Genomic DNA, 17,398 nt, shown 5'->3' with positions numbered 1-17,398 from the left:
CGTGGGGAGCACTCCCGAGCATGTGTCCCACAGAGGCTCCCCAAGGGTTCCCTGGGGTTTGGGGAAGAGAAGATTTGAGTGTTTACTGCCAGCAAGGACCAAACCAGGGCTGAACTGCTAAAGGCAAGACCAGAGGTGCACCACGACAGAGCTGCCTTCACCCAGTCCTCCTGCCAGGACAACCTGGTGGCAGCCGGGGCTGCAGACACCTTCCCGAGCATCCACCAGCCCCACAACAGCACTACGAGAACTACCCCCAGAGCAAAACGGGAAGATGTTTGCAACTCTGCCACCGCCCAGCTGCAAAGCCTGGCCTGGCATACTCCTAGCCAGACTGCCGTGCCTGCCCAGCCCCAACGCGAATGTTCCTGGGACACCAAGGTCCCACTGGGTGCAGTGGTTCTGTTCGGCTCCAGATCTGTGCCCCAAACCAGCAGGGATCAAACGAGGCAAAGCGATCGGAGCCGTGGGTGCCTGGTTACAGGACCACGATCTGAGCTTGGGGTGGTGAGGCATTTGCAGTGCACAGAGGGCGAAACTTGTTAAGTAGCCAGAACTCGCGTCGTACCTCCCCTCCTATGGCACACAGGTCTGCCCTGCCCTCCTAAAGATTTTCCATCCCTTATTTTGGGGCAGATTTATGGCAAATAGTAATAGCTGGGAAAAAAGAAGAACAGATCCTGGAATGGCACGGATTTAAAGCTTGAAGTCAAGTGCTGGGGAGCCTACAGACACTGTCAAATCCATACCTGTCACTGCTGCCAACGGCTTTTACCCTCGTGTTTAACATGAGGCTCTGCACCAAAAATCGTCTGAGCCAAGCCCAGTCTTCCCACTGTCTTTCCATGGATTGGGAGAGATGAATTCCCTCTGCCATGGGCTGGGCTCGCTGACACACCCAGCACTGCAAGGAGAGTTCCTGCAGCTCCAACTCTTCCTAGGAAGGAAGATTTTGCTCTTTGGCTTGTTCCCTTATCCCAAGGGTCTGTGCAGTTCTCCCCTGCTTCCAGACAGAACCGCAGCTCCAGAAGGGAGAAATCAACTTAATTTAACTCAAAGTTCTTCAAAATTCAGAGCAGCACTCCAGCCCCAGAGGGTGGGCACTCCCCGAGGCCCTTCGGTTGGGGGGGGGGGGGGGGGGGTCTCTCGCAGCCGCTCCGTCACTCCCCGCTGCAAGACCTCCAAAACCAGCAGTTTTGCAGCAAGCTGCAGAAATCCCCAATTTCGGACTTCTCCCCCCGAAAAGGCCCTTCCCGATTTCCTGATGTGGCAGCAACAACATTTCTCCCCCAAAAAAAAAAAAGAAATAAAACCAACAACCTTTACCACCACCACCCCCCCTCCGCCACCCGAGGCTATCTCAGACCCCCGGGGGGGGGGGGAGGCTCTCTTCCCCCCCCCCCCCCCCTCCCCGAGCCCCCCCCCCCCAACCCCCCCAATTTCTGCAGGGCACACCGCAGGGGGCGATGCCCCCGGCAGCCGCAACCGCCTCGGAACCGGGAGCGGGGCCGGGGGCTGCGGGCACCGGGGGGCTGCGGGCACCGGGGGGCTGCGGGCACCGGGGGGCTGCGGGCACCGGGGGCGCTCCCCCCCCCCCCACCCCGCGCCGCCCCTGCGGAGCCTCTGGCGGGCGGTGCCCGGCGCAGCCTGGCCGTGCTCCGCCGCCTCCCCCGGTGCCACCGAGCCCAAACTTTGCCGGGTGCCCCCCCCCCCCCGCACACCCCTCACACGAAGCCCCGGGGGCAGCCCCCGGCTCACCTGAGCTCCGGGCGGCGGAGAGGGGCCGCGGCCGCCCCGGAGCTCCCCGAGCCCATCCGGGGGAGCCGGGGAGGAGAGGAGCGGCACCGGCAGCGGCAGAGCTTGCGGGGTTTGAATTCGTCCAAAGCCGCCGTGATTGGGCTGCGGGGATCCGGGGGGGGGGGGGAACCGGGGCGTGGGGGATGCTCCGGGGTGGGGCCGGGGCCGGGAGGAGCGGGGAGGATGCGGGAGAGCGGGGGGGGGGAGGTGGGGGGGGGATGGATGCGGTGGGGGGGGGGGGGAAGGGGGGGGATTGCGGGGGAACGGGCTCACGGGGGGGGGCGGGAGGTGATGGGGGGGGCCGGGGGGCTGGGGGGGTGCGGGGGTTGTGGGGGATGCAGGGGGTGGGGGGGCGGTGCAGGGGAATAGGGTCCTGCGGGGAGCCACGGGGGGTGCAGGGCGGTGTGGGGGAGCCGGGGGGGGTGCGGGGGTCCTTGGAGGGTGGGGGGGATCCTTGGAGGGTGGGGGGGATCCTTGGAGGTGCAGGGTGGGGCGGGGATGCAGGGAGGAGTGGGACTGTGGGGTTTTTGCGGACACGGAGGGGGATAAGGGGGATGCAGTGGTGCTCTGGGGGGGTGGCGAGGGTGCTGCGAGGGTTGTGGGGTCCTGGGGAGGTACCGTGAGGATGCAGGGGGCCAGGCACGGCGTTGGGATGCTGAGCTGTGCACAGGAACAGACGCGGGGTGGGGGATTTCCGTGGGGTCGCAGGAGAGGTGTGGGGGTTGTGGGGCAGGGACCAGGGGGCTTCTAAGACGCAGGGAATACAGGGGAGCAGGAGGGCGCGCGGGGTGGTGCTGTGCAGAGGGTGATCTCTCAGGGAGGGTGCAGGGAAGCAGGGTAACACCCAGAGGAGGGGCGGGAGCATCCCAGGGGTACCCCAGGATCCATCCCAGGGGTACCCCAGGATCCATCCCAGGGGTACCCCCGTATCCACTGGGACCAAAGGGAGCGATGCGGCTGCAGGGAGGTGTGGGTGGGCACCAGGGCGAGAAGGGAGGAGGCACAGCCCAGGGGATGCTGGGGAAGGGGACACAGCCCTAAAAGAGGACCAGTCTGCTGGGGCAGGCAAGAAAGATCCAGGCAAAGGCCCCACGGGGTTTTCGGTCAGGAGGAGGTCCCCGACAGACGCAGCACTGCTGCTGCTTGTGCTCAGCACCAGCTCGCAGCTGGGAGCACGCCTTGCTGACAAAGATTAGCAAAAGCTCCCCCAGTCCTGCTGGGGCATCCCCAGGGGACTTTCAGGACCAGCGTTGGGGACAGCAGAGGACTTTTGTCCTCTGCAAAGGTGCAGAATGGATATACAGAGAAAAAAAATGGATTAGAGGGGCATTCGAAGCTGTGGCTACTGCTGGTGGGCACAACAGGGCTCAGCATAACTTCTGCAGGTGCTCAGTCCATGCCTGTGGGCCTATGTCAAAAAGAGTGCTACGTCTCCCTCGCACACTCAGGTTTTTTTAATGTTACCTATTTGTGACACGTCTGATGTTAGCACAGGCACCTTCCTGCAAAATCCTTTTTTTTCCTAAGCACTTTGTCCCCGTAGAGCAGATGAAATGCTCACCGCATGCCAGACCCGTGCGTACAGAGGTGTGATACCCCAGGCGTGGCTAACTAAGCTCGGGGGAACTGCAGGATGTGCACAGGTGAACTGTGACAGGGAGGGATTGGAACCCCCTCCCCGACCACTGCCAGCATGAAGCCACTGTCCCGGGGGCTGTCACCGAGGAGCCACTTTCTCCGTACGACCCCTCCGCCACGCAGCAGCTCCCAGGGAGGCTTGGCCCCCACTGCTGGATGCACCACGGCTCCCTGGAGCTGGTCTCTTCTCCAGGACGGGTCCTGGTTTCTGCCCCGTGGATGCTGCAGGCACTCAGCATTGGTTTTTTTGGGGGGGCAGGGGGCTGCAGGCTTTGTCTTCCTCTCTTACATCCCAGAAAAATCCCGAGATTTTTGTGGGATTGCCACGACAAGCTGGTCTAGAGAGTGGGACGGGCGCTGAGACTAGAGGCAGGGGTGACCACGATGTGTTGAGACTAAATCACACGCTGCTCTCCTCCTCCAGCTCCTCTTGCACCTCCCAGGCACTGCAGAGGCTGCACATCCTTTGGGAGGAGGAGCAGGGACAAAACGTGGCTGGAAAACAGCAAAAGCAGGACCCACACAATCTGTCCCCGCCCAGAGCCATGCGGTGAGTCTCCCCAGCATCCTTGAGGGCTGGCATCTGCTCCGTACCAGCTCTGGGGCTGTCTGAGCTCTGGCCCTCCAGCACTTGCCAAGACCGGGATGAGTCACGGCTGCTACAAAATTCACACGTCCCGCGGGTCCCCACCAGTTTTATCCCCAGAGCTTATTTCAGCACACGAGGAATCTGACACAGACCATTCCTACCGGGATCTGGGGAGCCTTAATCCCTGTGTCCAACACCAGAGGTGTGTTTTTTTTTAAAAAAAAACATCCAAAGCTCTTAGAGAACTGACTGGGTGAGGGGAGGTCCTTGCTGGCCCACCCTTTGGGATATACTCTTGATATTTACCCTTCAAATCACGTAGGGCAGTGGTCTGCAGCTTCTAAAAACCCACGCTGAGCACAGCAGAGCTCCCACTGCACATGTTCCCCCATCCTTTCTCCCATCCTGCTCTTCCCAGGAGAGAGGAGCGGAGCTGCTCTGTCCAAGGCAGAGCTGGGGTCAGGTTCGTTCTGGGGTTCCCATTAATTGGGAATAGGTGCCCATGGGTGAGACAGAGGCCTTTGCTTCAAAGACAGTGGGAAGCTCAGAGCAAACACCAGCTTTAACAGCATGCACACCCACCGCCAGGGCCCAGGAAGGGGCTGCTTAGCTTCGGTTGTACAACTCGCATTTTCTATTTGCTTAAAAAAATTCAGCCCTGCAGAGAGACGCCTTGCTCGGGGAGCAGACCAGGCAGTTGCCTACCTGAGGAGGCTGGCAGTATCTAAGAGAAAAACACGGAAAAGCGTCGCTGTGCACTGCTTGTGTGTATCTATGGTTACAGGAGCCTGTGCCAGAGCATGGAAGATGTTTCCAGGGAAATCAGACACGGTGGTGTCAACAGGGACTGCGGGAGCTCATCCTCCATCGGGGTAGGGTTTGGATGCTCAGAGCAGACCCACACAGCAACCGACAGGGACAAAAATAAATGCCTGCCATTTGGAGGAGAAACCATCCCACACACAGAGGGTGAGGTGGGCTTGGCAGGGAAACACAAGCACCACCTGCTGCTGCAAACGCTTGGCACGTGTCCCCAAGGAGATCTAAGCATGTGCCGAAGAGCTTCTCTTGTCCGGGCAGTTATTGCACGGTTATTGCAGTTATTGCACAGTTATTGCACGGTTATTGCAGTTATTGCACGGTTATTGCAGTTATTGCACAGTTATTGCACGGTTATTGCAGTTATTGCACAGTTATTGCACGGTTATTGCAGTTATTGCACAGTTATTGCAGTTATTGCACGGTTATTGCAGTTATTGCACAGTTGTTGCAGTTATTGCACAGTTATTGCAGTTATCGCACGGTTATTGCAGTTATCGCACAGTTATTGCAGTTATTGCACAGTTACAGACCTCCTACAATTAGAGCTTATCAGGCAGTTTTAATCTAGCATTGCATCCTTTCCAAAAGAAATTAGTTATTGAGAAAGTTCTTTTTTTAAAAAAAATCCGATGAGATTTTCAATATATTTTAAGAAAACTGTTTCATTGTTTTTGCTGCATTTGCTTTTTAAAAAATGCGATCTTTGTGCTGTTATTCTCTTTTGAAATATACGTAAATCTCATCAAACAGCTTCAGTTAGCTTCCAGTTAGTAGTAGTGCAGCAGCAGAATGAAAATGAATGAAAACCACTCTAGAAAACACCTCAGTTGAAAGCATGTAAGGGAAATACAAGATTTAGATCAAGGATAATAATAGAACGAATTTATTCACCTATTAACCTGTAGCCATTTCTCAATTAAAAGTTATTTGAGAACCAACAGTACAAAACTGCACGAAATCACGGTGATTTCTAAGAGGTAATGCAGATACGCTGAATCCTGTCTCCCTGGGAGATTTTCAGGCCTCTTCCAGCCCTCACCTCTTCTCCCTCAGCCTGGGACAGCTTTGAAGGTTTTTCTAAAGGTGTCTGCGAGCTTTTGGGGGCCTTGTCACTGACAGATGGTTTAACACGGTTTAACACCTTTAAAATTCCCTTGTGCAGAGGGAGCAGCCTCCCTGTATCCATGGAGCACAGCCACGTGTAAGTGAGACATGTTCTGCCTTCAGCTCTTCCTCTTCCCTGATGCAGAAGGAACTTTTTAACGTGGTGTTTCCCCTCCATGCTCTTTGGCATCAGGAAAGTGTTTTCAAATCATTTGCCTCGAAGAAGCTACGTGTTTTTTCCCCGTACCGTGTGGGCATACTTACAGTCAGAAGAATCCACAAATTTCTCGGTAACTCATTCTTCCAGCGAGCTCAGATAACCCTACTGCTGTTCTCTTCTGCAGCACTCCAGGAGGACTCGCAGCACTTTTAGCTGATCTACTAAAGGAGGAGAATCATTCTGGAGTGATTTGCTGCTAAAATGAGGCTTCAACAGATGATACGAGCATCTTGAGAGAAAGCACAGCACAGAACCCTTCCGCTCCACGGACCTGGGAAAGGCAGGTGCATTTCAGAGATGAAATACACTTAATTTAAAAAAAAAACTTCCACCTCTAAGCAACTTTTCTTAAACAAAGTTTCTTGGCACAGCTCTTTCCTTGTAGCTGCAATTTGACGGTGAACACATTGTATGTCCTGAAAAAAGTACAATCCCTGTGGCAGGAAGACCAGAGAGGAAAAATTTCATCTGGCAGCATGGGCTGCATGCCTGATATACGCTGTTTTGGTGAGGAACGAAGCACCAAAGTGCACCTAGAAAGCTACTTGTGATGTGTTCAAGATCTATCCTAATCATCACATTTAATCAAAATCAAGCAAAAAAAATTGGAAAGGCCTGGAACAAAATCCTCGGTAAGAAGACTAAACACCAACTGCCCAAACGCAAACACAGTGGGACTAATTAAGACAGCAGAGCAAAGCCCCACATTTGAAGGTAGCAAACTGAGAGCACGCGGTATGGGAAGGTCTGAGATTTCCAACCCATCCCATCTTCCCCCAGGCTCTCAGGAGCACCACAACGTACAAGCAGTGTTGTGGTGTTCAATGCCAGAAGGGACAATGGGATCATCCAGCCTGAGCTCCCACATTGTTTGGGCCATGGACCTACCTGTCTGGTAGAGATGTGTGTTGCTGAAAGTCACCTAGTTCAGACCTGAAGACCTCTTTAGCAGGACATACCACCATTTCCCAAGGACTTTGTGCCTTAATTTAACCACCTTCACTGTCAAAATCTGAGCCTTTGCTCTAGACGATACAATAACCTGTGTGAATTGTTCCTTCCCTCCTGAATCTGAGCTGAGACCGAGCACTATTGTAAAATCCTGATAGATTCACTCCAGAAGGAATGCAGAATTGCTTCGGGCCAAGCTGAACCTGAACAGTGCCGAGGACAGCTGAGCTTAGACTGGAATTTATTCAGTCCTTGTTGAATCCAAACCAGGGAGGAGTCAGATCGTCCTCTCCCACACCGGGGAGATGTAAGAACTAAGTTTTCTCACCATTTTTCAGCATCGTCTGTAAGAGGTGCCCATCCTAGCCGCGTGCAGACTGCCATGGTCTTCTCACACAAGCAGCTGGAGACCGATTCCTTCCTGGCCCCGCTCCCAGCACCTCCAGGAATCGCAGCCCTTCCAGCAAAGCTGCCAGCTCACTCCGAGCTCTGTCTCCATCTGCCCACGCTCAGCCTCCTCCCGCCACCTCTTACGAGCTTACTGCGACTGAGGAGGCCTCGCAGGCTCCTGAAGGTCTCCTGCAGGCTGAGGACGACTGCAGAAGAAAGGATGTTCCTCGCCACGGTGGGCCAGGGCTCAAGCTGCTGCAGAAGAACCACGAGGGAGAGAAAGGGGGATCATTTGTAGAGCCTGTAAGCAGCAGAGACAGGACCAGGCAGGAGGCATCTCAGAAATGTAGGCGGTGAGTTACCCCCGCGTGCAGCCAGGCGAGCTGGCACCATGCCCCTGGGTGGATGCAGCAGTGCCCAAGGGCAGCCAGGACACCAGTGTGCAATTACTGTCGGTCTGTGAAGCCCACGCAGGGAGTATTTGCCTAGGGACAGGCAGAAATCGCATGTCTCTGAGCCCACAAGGAGCCTCACAGAGTGACCACAGCTTTCCAAGGAGCCACATCCCCATCGGATCCTCCCTTTCGGCAAAAGGCTGCTTTGGGCCACAGCAGCTTGGAGCTTTCTGCCTCCGTTTCTGGTCTCCAAAACCTCCAGACGACCCGAGCAGCGGAGAGGGCCACGGTCAAATCCCCCAAGCCACTGTCAAATCCACAAAACGGCCCCAATCCCAAAAGGTCAGCCCGCTGGGTCCTGGTGGTAGGATGCCCCGAGCCGCCTCCTGCACTGTAACCACAGGACCCACTGGCAGAAGCCACCACGAGTAACGTGGAACCCCGCTGCCTCCTTCACAGCTGCTCACGGATGGCTTTCTGCAGCTGCTAGGTGCTGCAGACCCCGACGGCCGCGTGCCCAGGACCGGCAGCCCCAAAGGGCAGAGCAGGCTCTGCTCCAGCCACCCCCAGCGCTGGTTTAGCGCCCAGCAGGGACTGCTGCTGCGTGGGCTACGAGCTCCAAAAGGCGCGTGTTAAATCCGGGGGCTGGCTCCTGGGATCTGTCTGCCCCGATCTGGCATCTCCTGGGGAAACCGGGATGCTCAGGAGGGGTGGAAGGGTCTGCTCCTTTCTTGTCTAGGAGAAGGCAATGGACTAAAACAGGAAAAATGAGAGAGCAATGAACATCAGCTGCTCAGTCTTACAACAGCTCTTAGAAAAAGAGGAAGCATGGGGAACCCAGGCAGGTCCCCATTAAGCTGATGCCCTGCCACGGCCGATCCACGTCAGGTCCCAGCAAGATCCCAACAGCCAGTGAATTCCTGCATCGTGGAGGGGCCAGGGGACAGAAAAAGGATGTGTCCTTATCCCCGGGTCACACGCAGAGGCCAGAGCCAGGTGGGACCCGTGTGGGACCCTCCTGGGGGAGGCGGGCCCTGCTCAGGCCGTGCCGGTGTGAGACAGTCCTGCCTCCCCCTGAAACGCCCGGGGAAAGTTATAAATTGCTTTTCCTCTGCTCTTCCCCAACTGGGATTATTGACCGTGGTCAGGCCGGTGGCTCAGAGCTTGCTAATGAATTGTAATTGGAACGGAGCTGCACTTTGACACGTTTTATTTTATTTATGTCGGAATTCGCCATGCGTTAAGCTGGGGGCTCATTAAATTAGCGAGGCAGACAGTTCCTGCCAGGATGGCCTGAGCTAATGGTGCTGGACAGACTTCAGCTGGGGACTGGCAGCAGGCACAGGAGAGACGGGGCCTGCAGAGAGCCCTGGTGCTGCTCAGCCCCCCCACCTAGACAGAGGGTCCAAGCCTGGCATGCCAACACCTCTCTGGGCAATAAATTACGAATTTATCCTTCTCCGGGCAATAAATTACAGGTTTATCCTTCTCCGGGCAGCCCTGAGCCCTGCAGCTGCCCAGCTATATCTGCACCCAGGCTGCTCCCAGTCCCAACCCACCTCCCCAGGGACGTGCCCCCCTTCTCGCTGTAGGGTGAGCACGTCGCCTGGCACCGCGCTGGGCTCCTGCCCTGTCTGAGCCCTCTTCTGTGCCTGGCTAACCACAGAGGATCTGTTTTGCCTCTCCTTCACCTCCTGCTGGCACCGCAGTGCCCTCTGGCCTCCAGACAGTCTCCAGGTCCAGACAGAACCTGAATTTATAATAATTGTGAAAGGCAAACAGAACGTAGAAAAATCTTCCCCCAGCCAGCCTGCTGTCTCCCTGCATTGGCTTTTGGCCTGCTGCTGCTTTCACTCAGACCTCTCGGGCCGGTCTTCTCTTTCTCTGGAAAGTTCCCCTATTCCTGTGTCTGCTCCCTTCTACTTTTTTTTTTTTTTTTGTTCAGCTTTCTGCCATATTTATGGGCAGAATCCCACGGCTTACCTTCAGGGGGGTGTGAGTAGGAAGTCAGATGGCTGTTCCTTGATGTTGTTACGATGTTGTGTTATGTTAGCAGATGTTGATCATGATAAATGATGCATGTGGAACACAGACAGTGCTGCTTGGGTGGGCTGAGTCCGTCCTGCACCCCTAAGGACAGCAGTCCAGTCCCTCGCCCCCTGCTCTCCCTGCAGGACCCCCAGTGTTGCCTCGCAGGTCCCTCCGTCCCAATCCTGGCGTTCCCCATCACACCCATGGTGTTCCACATGGTTACAGCTCTGTAGTAGCCACCATCTGCTCAGGACCAGCTGGAAAATGCCAAATTTCTGTCCCTACCTAGGCTCCCTGCAGTGCTGGGAGTGGATCTCTCTTTCTAGGGGTGCTCGGAGTGCAATGGGTGGGACAGAGGCCACGCTGCCCTGCCTTATTGATTACACCGTGTGCCCCCAAACTCCATTCTCAGGAAAACCTGAGAAAAAAAAAAAAAAGAAAAAAAAAGAGTGTGTGATCTGCTGTGATGAGAAATGTTTATACATTTATCATCTAACCGTTGGAAAGGGGTGGTGAGAGGGCGTCTGACCGCAGGTCTCCGTGCTGCACCCAAGGGTGGCAACCAAAGGGCACCAAACTCAGCGCTTCTGGCCCCCTTTGCAGAGTGGGACTGGGAACCCATGGGGGCCCTGGGGGCGCACGACTGCTGCACCCAGCTGGAGATCATCCGGGCTGCAAAGAGCCTTGCTCACAACCTCGTGGTACAAAAAGGGAGACGCTTGCTGGCCAGGGCTATTCGGTGATGCCAGCCCGGTGCCTGGCTTGTCAGGGCTTCAGGGCACGGAGCCTCCCCGTGAACAACGCTGCTGGGGAGGCCAGGGCCACTTTGCACGCCTCTTTGGCAAAGAAAGTGGCTCCGTGCGTGGTGGGAAGGAATCCTCCACGGGCTGTGCCCCCTCAGGGTCCCAGGACCTTTCCTGCCCTGGGACCATCCTGTGCGCGCTCAGAGGGAGGCTGCTCCGCATAAGGAGCTGGGAAGTGAGGTTTGGGAACACAGCACCATCCATCACTGACATGTCTTCCTGCAGCAGAGAACCACCCTGTCTGGAAGGCCTCGTTAGCATTCAAATGAGGTGCTGCTAAGCATAGCCGGGGCTTCCCACTGCAGCAGGTCGCAACCACTCATTCACCTGTAACAACCACAAAACCCCAGGATGCTCGATCCCCTCTAACACCGCCTTCCCCCCATACACACCGGCACAGAGTACGGTGTGGGTAACCCCAGGGTGCTGGTGCCCACTGGCCATGGAGGCCCTTGGAGCGCGCTGTGCGCTGCCCGTGGGGCACGTCTCACACCCCAACCATGGACAAGTACACCCCTAGTGCTAGCATTACCGTGAGGGCAAAAATGCATAGAGGGTGACATCGCGGCCATCCTGAAAGCCACGGCAGGATAGTCATGTACGTCCTGCTCCTGAAATGATCCCAGGGAAGGGAGGGGGTGAGAAACAGCCACGGACAGGTTGAGAGCTTGTGGGTGTGAGTTGAAGACCACACCAATAAAGGACAAATTGTGGTTGGGGTCTATTACAGGCACCCGACCAAGGGGAGCCTGTGGGTGAGGCCTTCTGGCTCCAGCTACCAGAAGCATCGTGCTCACATGCTCTCATCCTCCTGGGGGATTTCAACCACCCAGATGTTTGCTTGGAAAGCCACGCGGCAGGCAGTAAGCAGTCCAGGAAACTCCTGGAGTCCATCGAGGACAACATCCTCGTCCAAGTATTAGACAAACCAAGCAGAGGAGAAGCGTTACTGGACCTGGTGCTCACCAACGCAGAAGAGCTCATTAAAGAGGTCAAGACTGGAGGCAGTCTGGGCTGCAGTGACCAAGCCCTGGTGGAGTTTGTGATCTCGAGGGATAAGGGCCTGGCTAAAAGCAAAGTCAGGACCCCGAACTTTAGAAGAGCCAAATTCCAGCTGTTCAAAGAGTTAGTGGATGAGATCCCACAGGACACGGTCCTTAGGGACAGATCTGATCAGAGCTGGAGACTCCTTAAGGATATTTTCCTTAGAGCACAAGAGCTCTATTCGTATATGTAATAAACCACACAGGGAAGGCAGGAAACTGGCATGGTTGAACAAGGCCCTGCTGGTCAAAGTGAGGAGCAAGAAGGAAGTGCACGGGCAGTGGAAGCAGGGACACGTGGCCTGGGAAGAGCAGAGGGATGTGGTCTGGGGGTGCAGGGGTGGGATCAGGAAAGCCAAGGCATGGATGGAACTAAACTTGGCGAGGGATGCAAAGAGTAACAGGAAGGGGTTCTACAGATCAGAAAAGAAAGAAAAGAAAGGAAAGAAAAGAAAGAAAAGAAAGAAAAGAAAGAAAAGAAAGAAAAGAAAGAAAAGAAAGAAAAGAAAGAAAAGAAAGAAAAGAAAGAAAAGAAAGGCCAAGGAGAATGTACCCCCTCTGATGGATGAGAAGGGTGAAGTGACGACAGACAGCAGGGGACCAGGAACCCCCTGCCCTTGATGCCATAGAAAACAGAGGCAGCAAGACCAGAGCTGGAGGGAGGCCGTGCCTCGAGCCTTGCACACTGCAAGGCAGCAAAGCCAGAAAGAAAGATTCGCTTTTATTTATAAAAGTGGGCCACGTTATTAATAACCCGTAATGACCGTATTGCTGTACATGGCAGCGTAAATATACACATTGCGTTACCGAGCCAGGCGAATTCCCTGCTGCAAATTGTTTGCAATTTGCAATCGACTGTGTCTATAATCACGGTGACTGCATGATTCCTGCTTTCAGTGCTGGGAGGCTGGCATGATAATGAGGGGCTCTGCTAATTGGAGCTCCTTTAACTCTAGTTTCTTGCAAGGAAAAGTTGTGCTCGAACCAGTCCTTCCCCCTCAGTGACAACAGAGCTGATCTTTCACTGATCAGCCCCATTCTGGCCCCAACATCAAGACTGGAGTAAAGACAAGGGAAAGAGAGTGAAGAGTGAGGGAGGTGATGCTGGGCTAAAGGGAGTGAGGCAGTGCCAGGGCTGGCGCCCAGACCGGTGCTCAGGACACGAGGATTTATTCCCCAGCCACCCATTCAAGCCCAGCATGGCTCTGACGAGCAGAACCGAGGAGAAAAAAAACGCTCCTGAGTCATTTCTTTGGCTCCTGTGCCTGAGATATATCTCAGAGAGCTGGCACTGACAGCGAGAGGAACACTCTGCTGCTCTGGAGGTTTCTCTTCTTCTCTCGTGCTTGGTGTCCAGCTCTTGCCTTGCAGGGCTGATACGCCAGCGTGGCCAGAGCACAACCACACGTCCCTGCACGGGGCGAGCAGAAGACCCCAGAGCTTCCCGCTCTGCGGGCTGGTCGGGCGTGGAGAGGGGAGATGTCACCAACCGAGATTCCAGCGTCAGCCTGAGGACGGGAGGCAGATGAGGGAAAAGCCTCCCTGGCAGGCGCTGGGGACAAAGCTCAGCACCAGCAGGAGGAGGGCAGGCTGCTCAGGACCACCCGACCCTCACCGCTCCCACGGGAACACAGCAGGTTCAAAGCCCGTGCCCTCTGTGATGGCTTTGGTCTCTTTTCCAGGGCACGTGGCAGGTCTCTCCTTCCTTTTTAGCTAGCACACAAACATCTACGATACATCTACGAAATGTCAGACACCTTCGTGGAGCAGCTTTTTAGTGAGTCACGATTCCCACAGCAACTCCAGTCACCTTAAACACATCCTGGGGACATGAGGCACCGTCGTGGCTTGGTGTCACTGAGTGCCCAGCACCCTGGGCTCCTTCCTCCTGGTGCTGCTGGTGTAGAGAAGGAAGGAGTCAAACGCAGACCATGCAGGCTTGCCCTGCACAGCTCTGCAGCATGGGGAGACAAGAATCTCCCTGGGTCCAAGGGGAGGAGATGGAGGTGGGCTGCCGATGCTTGCAGATGGAGAAGCAAGTGACCCCACTGTCCTCTGTTTTCCCATTTACTTCATCTTAACACCATATCCACTTATCTATCTACCTCCCATCAGAGGGGCAAACAGGCCTGCCAGAGCCCTTCTGTAGCAGAGATGGCCCCAAATACACGGGATGTTGGAAGTTACCCGTGCATCAAAGCCACTTCTTGCTGCCCTGTTCCCCTCGTCCCTACCAGGAGTGTCCCCAACCAAGGGATAACTCTCAGCACAGATAATGCCAAAGGCATCGCTGGCAGAACTTCTTGCCGAGGCTGCTACAGGTGTGTACAGAGTGCTTCTGGGCAACAGGAGGGCTCAGCACCTCTCTGCCTGCTTGCATGAACACAGAGAGTACGTGGTGCCCACTGCAGGACTGCCTCGGCACAGGCTCCGAAATAACACTTTGAAGTAGTTGCTTTGCTGCAGGAAACGTCCAGCACAGGACAGGAACACAAGGATGGGATACGAAGAGGGAATTGGGGTTGTCACGTAACCGGCTGCCTGGAGAAAGGCAGCCTGGTTTCTGCAGAGCAGCGGGTAGCATTGCTTCCACGTGCTTAATGTAGGCCCTGGGGATAACTGAGCACTGGAAGGAGGCACTGGGAGGCACCGGGCAGCATTGTGCCATCTTCTCTGAGCTCAGTAGTCCAGGGTCACGTCCCTCTCACCTGTTCCAGGCTCTGTGAGAAAGTATTTATTCTTCTGGGGCTTCCCCAGCACTCATATTGTTCTAAGGATACTGGATCCGTGTGAAGAACAGAAGTGGGCTAGAGCCAAAACTAAGAAACACAGGAAGAAACACCTTCGGGTCCAAAGAGATGCCCCAGGCATCCTCCTGTCCCCCTCCTGCTACCTGAAGAGCCCCATGGTTGCTTGCTTGACCCCTCTGCCCTCTGCAGGCCTGTCACAGTATTGGCCCTTGAAACACCCTAAAATAGTTGTTTTGCTGCAGAAAATTTGAGGCTGGTGAACTGTACAGGGAAGCCCAGTACACAGAAGATAAGGGCCAGAAAAGCAGAGCCTCTCCATGGCTTTGCCACTTTGACCAAGGGTGGCAAAAAGGAGGAGCCTTCTCTTCTGCACTAGTCTTTCCATAAAAATGGAAAGGGCTTCTCTTTCACTGGTTTGAAGGATGTAGAACTTAAATAGTTTAAAACATTTTACACCCTAATGAAGAATGATGTCCCCAAGCTTCCTCCCCAAAAGCTGTTTCAGCCCCAAGCCCTCTCCTCTCCCCCCCAGGCAGAACCCCGGCTGCATTTTCCACAGACAGAGCTCGAGACACAGCAGGCTTGAAAAGTCTCGGCTCAATCAAATTACGCTCTCCCAGGCTTGGTGCCTGCTTGATCTCATGAAACATAACCAGATTTCTCCTAAGAAGAAATCAATAAGCTAAGTGTCATTGTCTGCGCTGAATCCTGAGCTGGGCAGAGTTAATCACACTCCCTGGCTCCATGCAGCTGCACCCTGTGCCCTGTGCTCCCTGACTGCCACCACAAGATGTGCCATCGCACGCCGTTCCCATTGCACATCAGTGGTAGTTGGGGTTTGTGTCCTCGGAGCAACTTTTCACCCATTTCCAACCTGACTATACGCATTAAAGGCAGGTCTTGCTGATACGAATGATGCAGCTGAAGACTCAACTTAAAACTAGAAGGAAGCAGCCCGTGGGCCACTTCAAATGAAATGGGGTTGGGGGAACACAGGAGCCCCCACAGCAAAAAACTGTAAACGGAGCCATCCAAATGACCCGCAAGTATCATCGAGTCCAACTCCTCGGTCCCCAAAGGACCACCCATAAAAATAAAATGAAATAAAAATCAGATCATGTGTCTGAGTGTTGTCCAAACCCTTCTTGAACTCTGGCAGGCTCAGTGCCGTGACCAGGAAGCCCTGAAGCTGCTGCTGAGCCTGGGGTTTTGGGTTTAGACGACAAGGTTTTGGTAGTGGGGGGCTGCAGGGGTGGCCTCTGTGACAAGAGTCCAGGAGCTGTCCTACTTCAGAGGAGAGCCAGTTTCAGACAGCCCCGAAGGGACCCACGGCAGCCCCCATTCAGTTCCCCTGCACTGCTCAGGGGGAGGATGTAGAAGAGGGTGGATGGGGGGAAGGCGTTTTGAGCTTTTTTGTTTTGTTTCTCACTGCTCTAGCTTGCTAGTAATAGGTAATAAATTACATTAATCTCCCTGTGCTGAGTCTGTTTTGCCCAGGACAGAAATTGTTGAGTGATCTCCCCGTCCTTATCTCAACCCCTGAGCCCCTTCCATCGGATTTTCTCCTCCTTTCCCTTTGAGGAGGGGGAGTGAGAGCGTGGCTGTGGTGGAGCTCAGCTGCCCAGCTGGGTAAAACCACCACAACACCTTAACCCAGATTTTTTTTCCCCCAACACCAGTTTAAAAAATAATGTAAAGCATACCAGATAAAAGAAGTTTTGCACGTTTCATAGAAGTATCTCAAAAGTTCTGGACAATAGGCTGTAGATTGCACGTACATACCTAGGCTGTTGTAGACTCGTGTTTATCAGTGACAGCCTCCGTTCAGCTACGGAGGAAGCAGGGCAGGAGATGAGCAGTCTTCATGTTCCGAGGCCACTGACTCAATTTCTGTATCGTGTTGGTGATGAGACTTTCCCCACCCCTGATGAAATTCAGGAAGTATCTCAAAGACACTGCATTTCCACTCAGCAGTCCAGACACTCAAATAAAGAATTAGTCCCTCCACGCACAGCAGAGCCAGCGTGCAGAGATGTTAGACGAGATCCATCCCAGAAAAAGCCTCACCGAGTGAGGTCCACATCGTCCTCCATTTCTGAAGGCAGTCAGATACAGGGATTCGCTATTTCATGGGTGATTTCTGCACTGTAGAATTAACTCTGTTCAGATCTTTAGTTTGTGTGCTAGCACTTAAAACATCTGAGTAAAAATCTGAAATTATTTCAATGGCAAAAGCACCAGTGAGAAAACTGTGATGAGGGAGGCAGCAGGGACTACATCCCACCCACCCCCAGCCTGCCCTGGGAGCAGAAGGACCTAGCCTGGTAGCCAGGCAGCAAGCTGGGCATCTTCTATGGGGCAGGGTAGACTGCTATTGAATTTGCTGCACACATCACCCAAGGGCTGCGAGATTGAAATGTTTCCCCCAAGGGCTGTGAGAGAATCCCATTTACACTCATCAAAGGAACTGATCTGGACACTCTTCCATCCCCACGTCAAGAAGTGCTATCCACCATCACCCTGTTCTGTGCACAGGCAGAACACAGCAGCACATCAGCCCTTTGATGACCTTCCACGACTATTTTCTTTCCCCCCAGCCTCACTTTCCATTAAGGGGATGCAGCTGAGGATTTGAACCCCACCACAATCCCCAAGCTGAGCCTTCAGTGGAAGCTCAGAACCAAGAGTCTTTGTAAACGTGTCTGCAGCTTGCCCTCTGATGCCTTCCAGTTGCTACCCGGTCCAGGACAGGTGTGTGACCCCCCCAAAGCAGAAATCCATCCGGTGAAGAAAGCCATGCTTGGGAAGAACTTCACGCAGTAAGGGAACCGCACCCTCTTTTCTCATCTCACTTAATCACTGTCT

General features: G+C 54.6%; 1 protein-coding gene and 1 long non-coding RNA gene across 3 annotated transcripts in view; one reads left to right on the top strand and one right to left on the bottom strand.

The window, feature by feature from the left end:
- The window catches only part of CTXN1 (cortexin 1), a 35,997-nt gene extending 34,086 nt beyond the window's left edge, over nucleotides 1-1,911 (bottom strand). Inside the window, exon 1 of one of the 2 annotated variants that reach the window (XM_066984008.1) lies at nucleotides 1,759-1,911. The gene's annotated coding sequence lies outside the window, so the exon portion shown is untranslated. The remainder of the gene's footprint in view (nucleotides 1-1,758) is intronic. The other variant, XM_066984010.1, reaches the window with a different exon arrangement.
- Nucleotides 1,728-9,354, top strand: LOC136787021 (uncharacterized). Its single transcript, XR_010826748.1, has 3 exons — nucleotides 1,728-1,867; nucleotides 3,860-3,985; nucleotides 6,295-9,354. It is a non-coding gene; the product is annotated as an uncharacterized lncRNA (long non-coding RNA).
- Nucleotides 9,355-17,398: the final 8,044 nt, after the last annotated feature.

The sequence above is a fragment of the Anser cygnoides genome, chromosome 27, assembly GCF_040182565.1.
Source record: "Anser cygnoides isolate HZ-2024a breed goose chromosome 27, Taihu_goose_T2T_genome, whole genome shotgun sequence".
NCBI lineage: Eukaryota > Metazoa > Chordata > Aves > Anseriformes > Anatidae > Anser > Anser cygnoides.
The sequence above is the reverse complement of the archived record's forward strand: the minus strand, read 5'-3'. Positions and strand labels throughout refer to the sequence as shown.